The sequence below is a fragment of the Dermacentor albipictus genome, unplaced genomic scaffold, assembly GCF_038994185.2.
Source record: "Dermacentor albipictus isolate Rhodes 1998 colony unplaced genomic scaffold, USDA_Dalb.pri_finalv2 scaffold_75, whole genome shotgun sequence".
In the NCBI taxonomy this organism is placed as follows: Eukaryota; Metazoa; Arthropoda; class Arachnida; order Ixodida; family Ixodidae; genus Dermacentor; species Dermacentor albipictus.
Window position 1 is genome coordinate 285001 of NW_027225629.1, and position 10000 is coordinate 295000.

The window sequence follows — 10000 nt, forward strand, 5'->3', positions numbered from 1 at the left end:
GCTCTCCAAAGCCACTCGGCCAGTGCCAGGGACGGCTCTCTGCGCCGGAGCCACAACAAGTCTACTTGAGGCGGAAGACGAAGCCAGCAAGGGCCTGGCCGCAAGTGCGTTCGAATACGGGATTACAGTCCCTCGTCTGTCCGTACTTCCTCTTTCGACGTGCGGCGCCTTCCCAAAGCGCACAAGTCCGCAAACCGCAGAACGCTTCCGACGTAGCAAAGCCGCGTTTCCTTCGGTACTTCGCAGCAACGCCGCCTTTCCCTCGGCGGCGGGCAAATAGCCTGCAGACGTCGTCGCATTGAACCGCGAACTCGACACCTCGCGCGTCACGAGCGGGAGCCGACCGGCAGCCTCCGGCCCTTTCGGGCGCGGTGGAATTTGCCGCGGAGGACGGGAGAGTGCTTTAGGCCACGGTTCCTTCCGTACTTGGCAGCCGCACCCTCAATACCGCCGGTTCCATGACCGACCGAGCGCCGCACCGTTCCTTTAGTACTTGGGCAGCAACAAAGTCGGGTCGTTACTCCACACTCGCCGCAGGAAGCGACCGGCAGCCGCCAGCCTTTTCAGACTCGGCAGCGTTTGCCGCGGAGGACGGGAGAGCGCTCGCACCACGGTTCCGTGTGTACTAAGCGGCAGCGGCATTAGCTCTCGACCGTCAGTTCCTTGACCGACCGCACGCTTCGCCGTTCCCCTCGTACTGGGCAAGAGCAGCAGGTCGGGTCGTCTTACTCCCATTCCGCGCAAGAGTGCCGAGGCGGACTTCAGAAAGCCCACCCAACAGTGTGCGTTACGCCGTTTCTACCCGCGGGCGCGGCCAAGCCAACCGTCCAAGGTTGCAGCCGGCGTCCACTGGGCGCAACAAATTTGGCACGGGGCGCCCTTCGAAATTCGGGCAATCCCCGGCATGTTCGGGTATAGCCGTCCCCGCGTCCAAGCGGGGCCAGCGGCGGAAAGCGTCGGGCGCAGCGAGCTGCTTCACCCACACGGGGTAGAAACAATGGCGCTCGTCACCCTCGAACAATCCGGTAATGATCCTTCCGCAGGTTCACCTACGGAAACCTTGTTACGACTTTTACTTCCTCTAAATGATCAAGTTTGGTCATCTTTCCAACAGACCGGCGCAACCGAAAGGCCGCGCCGGACATCGGTCCGAAGACCTCACTAAATCATTCAATCGGTAGTAGCGACGGGCGGTGTGTACAAAGGGCAGGGACGTAATCAACGCGAGCTTATGACTCGCGCTTACTGGGAATTCCTCGTTCAAGGGGAACAATTGCAAGCCCCTATCCCAATCACGAAAGAAGTTCCACGGGTTACCCAGTCTTTTCAGACAGGGATAAAGACACGCTGCTTCCTTCAGTGTAGCGCGCGTGCGGCCCCGGACATCTAAGGGCATCACAGACCTGTTATTGCTCTGTTTCGTGCGGCTAGGAGCCGCTTGTCCCTCTAAGAAGGTTGTAAGGTGCTGGGAACCCCGCACCTATTTAATAGGCTAGAGTCTCGTTCGTTATCGGAATTAACCAGACAAATCGCTCCACCAACTAAGAACGGCCATGCACCACCATCCACCGAATCAAGAAAGAGCTCTCAATCTGTCAATCCTCCCAGTGTCCGGGCCGGGTAAGTTTTCCCGTGTTGAGTCAAATTAAGCCGCAGGCTCCACTCCTGGTGGTGCCCTTCCGTCAATTCCTTTAAGTTTCAGCTTTGCAACCATACTTCCCCCGGAACCCAAACACTTTGGTTTCCCGGAAGCTGCCCGCCGAGTCATTTGAGTAACTCAGGCGGATCGCTGGTTGGCATCGTTTATGGTCAGAACTAGGGCGGTATCTGATCGCCTTCGAACCTCTGACTTTCGTTCTTGATCAAAGAAAACATTCTTGGCAAATGCTTTCGCAGTAGTTCGTCTTGCGACGGTCCAAGAATTTCACCTCTAGCGCCGCAATACGAATGCCCCCGTCTGTCCCTCTTAATCATTACCTCGTATTCCAAAAACCAACAGAACAGAAACGAGGTCTTGTTCTATTATTCCATGCAAGTTTATTCAGGCGACTCGCCTGCGTTGAGCACTCTAATTTTTTCAAAGTAAAAGCACCGGCCTTCTCGAGGCACACAATGAAGTGCACCAAGAAAGGACCGGCATGATGTTCAGTCCGAGCCGTCGCATCGGGTAGATGCACTACTCGTCTGGAACTGAGATCCAACTACGAGCTTTTTAACCGCAGCAGCTTTAGTATACGCTATTGGAGCTGGAATTACCGCGGCTGCTGGCACCAGACTTGCCCTCCAATTGATCCTCGTTAAAGGATTTAGAGTGTACTCATTTCAATTACGGGGCCTCAAAAGAGTCCCGTATTGTTATTTTTCGTCACTACCTCCCCGTGCCGGGAGTGGGTAATTTGCGCGCCTGCTGCCTTCCTTGGATGTGGTAGCCGTTTCTCAGGCTCCCTCTCCGGAATCGAACCCTGATTCTCCGTTACCCGTAACAACCATGGTAAGCAAGTAACCTACCATCGAAAGTTGATAAGGCAGACACTTGAAAGAAACGTCGCCGGCTCGTGGCCATGCGATCAGCACAAAGTTATCCAGAGTCACCACACAATACGGGCCGAAACCCGATCGATCTTGGTCTAATAAAAGCACCCGTCGCCCAAAGGGCTTCAGGCTCACTGCATGTATTAGCTCTAGAATTGCCACAGTTATCCAAGTAGGAAGAAACGATCTAAGGAACCATAACTGATTTAATGAGCCATTCGCGGTTTCGCCTTATTTCGGCATGTACTTAGACATGCATGGCTTAATCTTTGAGACAAGCATATGATTACTGGCAGGATCAACCAGGTAATCGTTCAACTGCGCGTCCCGCCTGTCAAGCAGGCCGGACGCCGTTTTTGCGATGCCGAGGCCACCTTCAGGCGCCCCAGCACGCTTCGTTCTTGCAAAGAGTAGCACTTTGCACAGTCCGAGACGACGGCGTTCGAGCTCGCTACGGCGCCCTCCCCGAAGGGCCGGGTATCGCCACGCGGCAAGAAGCACGCAACATTCTCGATAGACTGGTTGTGTCGACTCGATCACGGCTTGCGGTTTCTCTTGAGCCCGCAGCACAGGTGGACCGACCGACACTTGCAACGTAGCCGAGACGGCAAAGCCGCCAGGCGACGGGTCACGCCCGCGCCTTCGGCGCTTTCGCATTTGACTCGTCCGAGGACGATGCGGAACACAACTCGATATCGTGGAGAAAGCGTCGTCCGACAACCAGCCCCTAACGCATCAAGCGGATGAGGCTGCAGACGTCAGCTGTGGGATCCACGGGAGCGATACCGGGGACACGCTTGACGGGCACGAAGCCCGCCGCATATCAAACACCCAGGTCGCTTTTGGGGGCGACTGCTCTCTGGGACCCCCATATAATAGCAGCGATAAGTTCCCAAATCTCCATGGGGCCGTACTCGTGCCACTTTCGACGAGCGTTTGGCGAAAATCGTGCCGCCTCGCAGCGCCGCGAGCGAGATGGAAAGCTTACGTCGGCAGCGCAATGCCGAAGTCGTGAAAGCGCAGCGCGTCGACCGAATGCGCGAACGGCAATCTCTCGCCTATGGACAGCGCGGTTTCCAGAACAATCGCCTTTCTGTGCCCCTACGGGGCCGCACGCTAGCGCGGCCCTTTCGCCGTTTCCGAGCACGAGTGCGACCGGCGCGGGCGGCGTGCTCGACACCCCGGCTGACGCCGTTTCGGACTTTGTCTCTTCGCGCGCTCGCGCCAACGCCGCGGCAAAACGACGACCTCTGCGCGGTTCTTTCCCGGTTCCCGGCGTGCTATAGTGCAGCCAGCCGGACGGTGGCGACGACTCAGTCGCGGCCGTGCGGTGGCTTGTACGCCAAAGTTGCGTGACGGGCGTCGAGCTCCCGCCGCGGCCCGGCTCAGGTGGTTTCGGACTTCTGTCTCTTCCGAGCGCTCGCGTCGTCGTGGGCACGATTCTCGAGTGCGGAGCGGTGCGCGGACACCACCACGAACACGCGCAAGCCGAAAACGGCACTACGGTACAACGTCGGCCAGGGCGGTACGGCCCCCTTATATGAGCAGCGATAAGTGACCAGATCTCCACGGGGCCGTACTCGTGCGACAAGGCGGCGTACTGCGCCGAGCCGAGCGCCAATATTTGGCCTTGGCACGGCCGATTTGAGCTCTCGCGATCGCCGCGGTACCGCCGCTCACCGATTCAAGGCACGCTAGCGCGGCCCCTTCGCCATTTTTCGAGTAAGAGTGCGAAAAGCGCGCGCGGCGTGCTCGTCGCCCCGGCTGACGTAGTCTCGGACTTAGTCTCGCTCACGCCGCCCCGGCTGACGTCGTCTCGGACTTAGTCGCGCTCACACCGCCCCGGCTCACGTGGTTTCGGACTTCCGTCTCTTCCGAGCGCTCGCGTCGTCGTGGGCACGATTCTCGAGTGCGGAGCGGTGCGCGGACACCACCACGAACACGCGCAAGCCGAAAATGGCACTACGGTACAACGTCGGCCAGGGCGGTACGGCCCCCTTATATGAGCAGCGATAAGTGACCAGATCTCCACGGGGCCGTACTCGTGCGACAAGGCGGCGTACTGCGCCGAGCCGAGCGCCAATATTTGGCCTTGGCACGGCCGATTTGAGCTCTCGCGATCGCCGCGGTACCGCCGCTCACCGATTCAAGGCACGCTAGCGCGGCCCCTTCGCCATTTTTCGAGTAAGAGTGCGAAAAGCGCGCGCGGCGTGCTCGTCGCCCCGGCTGACGTAGTCTCGGACTTAGTCTCGCTCACGCCGCCCCGGCTGACGTCGTCTCGGACTTAGTCGCGCTCACACCGCCCCGGCTCACGTGGTTTCGGACTTTCGTCTCTTCCGAGCGCTCGCGTCGTCGTGGGCACGATTCTCGAGTGCGGAGCGGTGCGCGGACACCACCACGAACACGCGCAAGCCGAAAACGGCACTACGGTACAACGTCGGCCAGGGCGGTACGGCCCCTTATAAGAGCAGCGATAAGTGACCAGACCTCCACGGGGCCGTACTCGTGCGACAAGGCGGCGTACTGCGCCGAGCCGAGCGCCAATATTTGGCTTTGGCACGGCCGATTTGAGCTCTCGCGATCGCCGCGGTACCGCCGCTCACCGATTCAAGGCACGCTAGCGCGGCCCCTTCGCCATTTTTCGAGTAAGAGTGGGAAAAGCGCGCGCGGCGTGCTCGACGCCCCGGCTGACGTCGTCTCGGACTTGGTCGACGCCCCGGCTGACGTAGTCTCGGACTTAGTCTCGCTCACGCCGCCCCGGCTGACGTCGTCTCGGACTTAGTCGCGCTCACACCGCCCCGGCTCACGTGGTTTCGGACTTGCGTCTCTTCCGAGCGCTCGCGTCGTCGTGGGCACGATTCTCGAGTGCGGAGCGGTGCGCGGACACCACCACGAACACGCGCAAGCCGAAAACGGCACTACGGTACAACGTCGGCCAGGGCGGTACGGCCCCTTATAAGAGCAGCGATAAGTGACCAGACCTCCACGGGGCCGTACTCGTGCGACAAGGCGGCGTACTGCGCCGAGCCGAGCGCCAATATTTGGCCTTGGCACGGCCGATTTGAGCTCTCGCGATCGCCGCGGTACCGCCGCTCACCGATTCAAGGCACGCTAGCGCGGCCCCTTCGCCATTTTTCGAGTAAGAGTGGGAAAAGCGACCGCGGCGTGCTCGACGCCCCGGCTGACGTCGTCTCGGACTTAGTCGACGCCCCGGCTGACGTAGTCTCGGACTTGGTCTCGCTCACGCCGCCCCGGCTGACGTAGTCTCGGACTTGGTCTCGCTCACGCCGCCCCGGCTGACGTCGTCTCGGACTTAGTCGCGCTCACACCGCCCCGGCTCACGTGGCTTCGGACTTGGTCTCTTCGAGCGCTCGCAGCCAGGTCGGGGCCGACGCCGACGTCTGCGTGGGGCTTCAACGATTCCCGGCGCGACGCAATGCAACTGCGCGCAGGATGCCAGCGACTCCGCCGTGGCCGTGCGGCGGTGTACACGCAGAAGTTTCGTGAAGGGGTATCGAGCTCCCGCCGCCCCGGCGGACGTGGTTTCGGACTTTAGCGCTCGCAGCGATCTCGCGGCGATCGCTGACGTCTGCGCGGTTTCAGGTGTGCTACGATGCAGCAGTCTGCCGCACGACAATTTACGGAAGCGAGTGCATTCCGCCCCGGCGGACGCGGCAGCGGACTTTGTGCCTGCGGGAGTGCTCTTGTTGCTGTAAAATTTGAACGGGTGCAGCTGCGCGAAGCAAGTGTACACATTTTCTCTCTCTCTCTCTCTCTCTCTGCCTCTGAGGCGACTGTAATTTTAATTTAAATGCAATTGGAGGCGGGAGCAACCTGATGAGAGTAGGCGGACTTCGGCACACCTTGTAGTTTAGAAATTGTTTTCAAGCTTTGAGGACATACACAATCGCGCCATCTGCTTTCCCCGTCTCTTTGGCACTTCATAGTGTGTGCAGCATGCTCTGCATTCCAAAGAAACGCGCCTGTTTCTCCCCCTCTCTCACGTTCTTCTTGTCTTTCTTGCTGCTCTTGTGAGAAGTTGCTATGCTCTTTACTCGCTGTAAAATAGAATGCTTGCGCGAGCCAACAACTTGCGTGTCTTTCTTTTTTTTTGTTGTTGTTGTTTTTTTCTCTCTTCCCAAGACGTTTCTGCCATTATTCACTAGCTCTCGTTCTTAGTATGCAACGGAGCGTTAGCTCGCGCCATCTACCTTTCTTTCTGTATGGCGAAGGCCGTAGGTTTTCCTAGTTCCGCACACAGATGGCGCGGATGCGTTTTCGCGCCAGTTTCGAACGACCTCGCTGTACACATGTTTCTCATTTAAAAGTTTCAAAGGGGCTTGCGAAAGGGCGTGGTCCTTTTTTCTTGCGCAAGGCTGAGCTTTCCAGCTGTGCTTAAGCTATGCTAGCATGTGTGCGTATGTGTGTGTGTGTGTGTGTGTGTGTGTGTGTGTGTGTGTGTGTGTGTGCGTGCGCGCGCGCGCGTGCGTGCGCGTGCATATGTGTGCGTGTGTGTGTATACACGCACACGGTAAAGATGATGGGGTAGCGCTATTTCTTTCTTTCTTTCTTTCTTTTTTAACAACACCTGTGCTCCACATGGCGATCTTCCTGCCCTCTATGTTTCCGGTTGGAAGGAGTGCGCAGCCTTTTCTATATTTATTTATTTTTTTTTTTTCATTCTCTTTCATTCGTACATGAGGCGCGCTACCTAATTCTAGCGGTCGAATCGACACGTTGCAATCCGTCCCGGCCTGTGCCGTATGAAAACTTTCAGTGGGCCTTGCGGTAAATAAAAGGAAATGAGGGAAATGCGCGTAGTGTATTACACTTGCGCACGGGCTTGAAACGAAGGCCTCAAAGAAAGCCGCCTTGAGCGGTCGCATTCAGACGGAAGTAAGCATTCCCCTTGCGCGTGTTTTCCGCTCGCCTGTTCCGTTTTCTACGAGGTTGCCTTCGTTGGTTTTGCCTTGCGAACAAGCTTGCGCTCGGGTCTCGTTTCTACGCGACGGCGTTTCGTTAACAGTGAAAGACTGAGGCGTCGCGAGTTGATTCGCGAGATAGAGAGCATAGAGTCTCTAGACGGGCTGGGTTTTATAAGATTGCCCACGCTGTTGCTGAGGTTACCAATGTCGCCAGGGCACCCACAAGGCAGTGGTACAATGGAGTGAAGTGAAAGACATCGCTTCTCGGCCTTTTGGCTAAGATCAAAGTGTAGTATCTGTTCTTATCAGCTTAATATCTGATACGGGTTCTATATGGACCCACGATATTAAACCTATTTTTGGAAGTTGGCGGAGTGCTTGAAGCCTGCTTCACCTCCGCCGCAGGTCGGCCCGGTATTGCACTACCTCCGGGATCGGCCCCCGCTCACTTAGGTGAGACTTCATTCAATCAAAATGAAGAACACAAGCTCGAAGCGAGCACTCACGTGACACGCACCATTCCCATACTATACGCAACGATGCCGGTGTTTCTGAACGATTGTCTGCTGTAATGAGCCACTTGGGGGGGGGGGGGGGGGAAGGGTGATTAGCCGTGGGTTTTGCAATCAATGTAAGTCCCACTCAAAGCCAACACTGCATTTTGGAGTTCACTATCGCTTTGATCCGTAAACGACAGCAAGCTCGCCCTGCGAAAATCCGCTGCCCTAGTGGAAGAAAGGTTCCCTATGAAACAAAAATGGAGTGCCCGATTTCCGGCAACATTTTCGCTGCAGTGGGACCGAGCGCCTCGAAAACAAACTTGTCGTATGGCCAAGTGTGGCGAAATATATTCAAGGGTTCAGAGGTGCCTCAGCTTTCCAACCTGTATGTTATGAATACCTGTTGCTACCTTTTCGTCATCATCATCCTGCTGGCTACGACCACTGCAGGGCAAAGACCTCTCCCATTATTCTCCAAGCACCCCGGTCACGTGTAAGCCCGGTCACGGTCGCCGTCTAGTGCCTGCGCCCTTCCTAATCTAATCTGCCCTCCTAAATTTCCGCCACCCCGTGCTACGCTTCCCTTCTCTTGGAATTCAGTCGGTAACCCTTAATTGATGATCTTCCCCCCACATTGCATGCCCTGCGCACGCCCATTTCTTTTTCTTGGTTTAAACTAAGGTGTCATTAGCTCGCGTTTGTTCGCTCACCCCCCGAATCTGCTCTATTCTTATCCCCCGTAGCGCTACACCCATCATTCTTCTTTCCAAAGCTCGTCGCGTCGCCCTCAGTTACCCTTCGGTAATCCTTAAGGTCCTTCGTTGCGGCACTCGCGGCATCTTTCTCATTTAAATAAGGCTATTTCGTTCAGTTTTGGGGGAAAACTCAATGAGCTAGGCGCGATTGTGTCCCCGGCGCCGCTCTCAACAAGATGGCGGCGCCCAGGCTTTTTGCCTGGTGGTTCGGCTTGACGCAGAACACGCCTGCAGGGCAGTGAAGCCGCATTGAAGGGGCAACGAGCGGCGCAGTGAAGCGCATGCTCGGGCGAAAAACGCGAACATCAGCCAAAAATACAACCAAATGGCCAAATACGAATTTCCGTTATGGGAAATTGGAGTTCAGTTGGCGCGTTGCGCTCGCCTAAGGTAAAGAACATAAATGCGAGTGCCACATCAGCCAAGTCAATGCTGAGGATCGCGTATCATTTCTTATTTATTTTTCCCCTTGCCTCCTGGCCTGCGTGGCCCTAGCGCGCATGCCCACGAAAGTAATGCAATAAGGAAAACGCGAAATCATGCGGTGACGGCTGTATCATATCCATTGTGCGTGCTTTGTTCTTTTTGGACTACAGTGGTGTGCGTTATGAGAAAGTTTCAGTGACCAGCGAACCTATATTTAGAACCACATTTACGGTTACTGCTAACAAGCTGCGGGTAGGTGTTTTTTTTTTCTTTCTTTCTTTTTTTCGCTACCAACGATGGGTTATCGCAACCGCGATCGGTTGTGCTAGACGCGTTCTTGCCAAACGTTGGCTCTATACGCGACCCGTGACGCGTGGTCGGCACATTCAAGCAGTCCATTGCAAACCGTTCCAAGAAGAAGGATGCTAGCTCCACGTTCCGCCGGGAGCGCTAGTTCGAAGATTGTACTTTTAGACCCTCGAGGAAGCACCGCCATCCCACGTTTTCTATAACGCGCTAAGACTCAGAGCGACAGCGACCACTTGTCTTTGTCAATATCTCGGACACACTTTTTTTTTTTTCTTTAATCCAGATCGTCAGACGAGCCCGCGTTCACGCGCACTCGCTCTCTCCGATAAGCAGGGTAGCTCGGTTGGGGTGTTGTAGGGCCTCGCGCATGCGCTGCTGAGTTCGTCGCTTCGCCGGCCGGTCGACGCTGGCGCGGTACTGGTAATCAACTTCGACGGGCATGGTGAAACGTCACTGTGAAACGTCACGACTAGCAATGCAATGTGTTTGCGAGCAATCGGAGAAATGAGAGAGCCCCTGTAGATTAGTGGAAACGTTCCTCCAAGTATTACGT

The 10000-nt window shown here is 56.5% G+C and overlaps 2 non-coding genes across 2 annotated transcripts; one reads left to right on the forward strand and one right to left on the reverse strand.

The window, feature by feature from the left end:
* Positions 1–1026: 1026 nt before the first annotated feature.
* On the reverse strand, positions 1027–2841 carry LOC139053198 (small subunit ribosomal RNA). Its single transcript, XR_011510295.1, has one exon. It is a non-coding gene; the product is annotated as a small subunit ribosomal RNA (ribosomal RNA).
* Positions 2842–7713: 4872 nt separating this feature from the next.
* On the forward strand, positions 7714–7905 carry LOC139053178 (U2 spliceosomal RNA). The gene has a single exon (XR_011510275.1). It is a non-coding gene; the product is annotated as a U2 spliceosomal RNA (small nuclear RNA).
* Positions 7906–10000: the final 2095 nt, after the last annotated feature.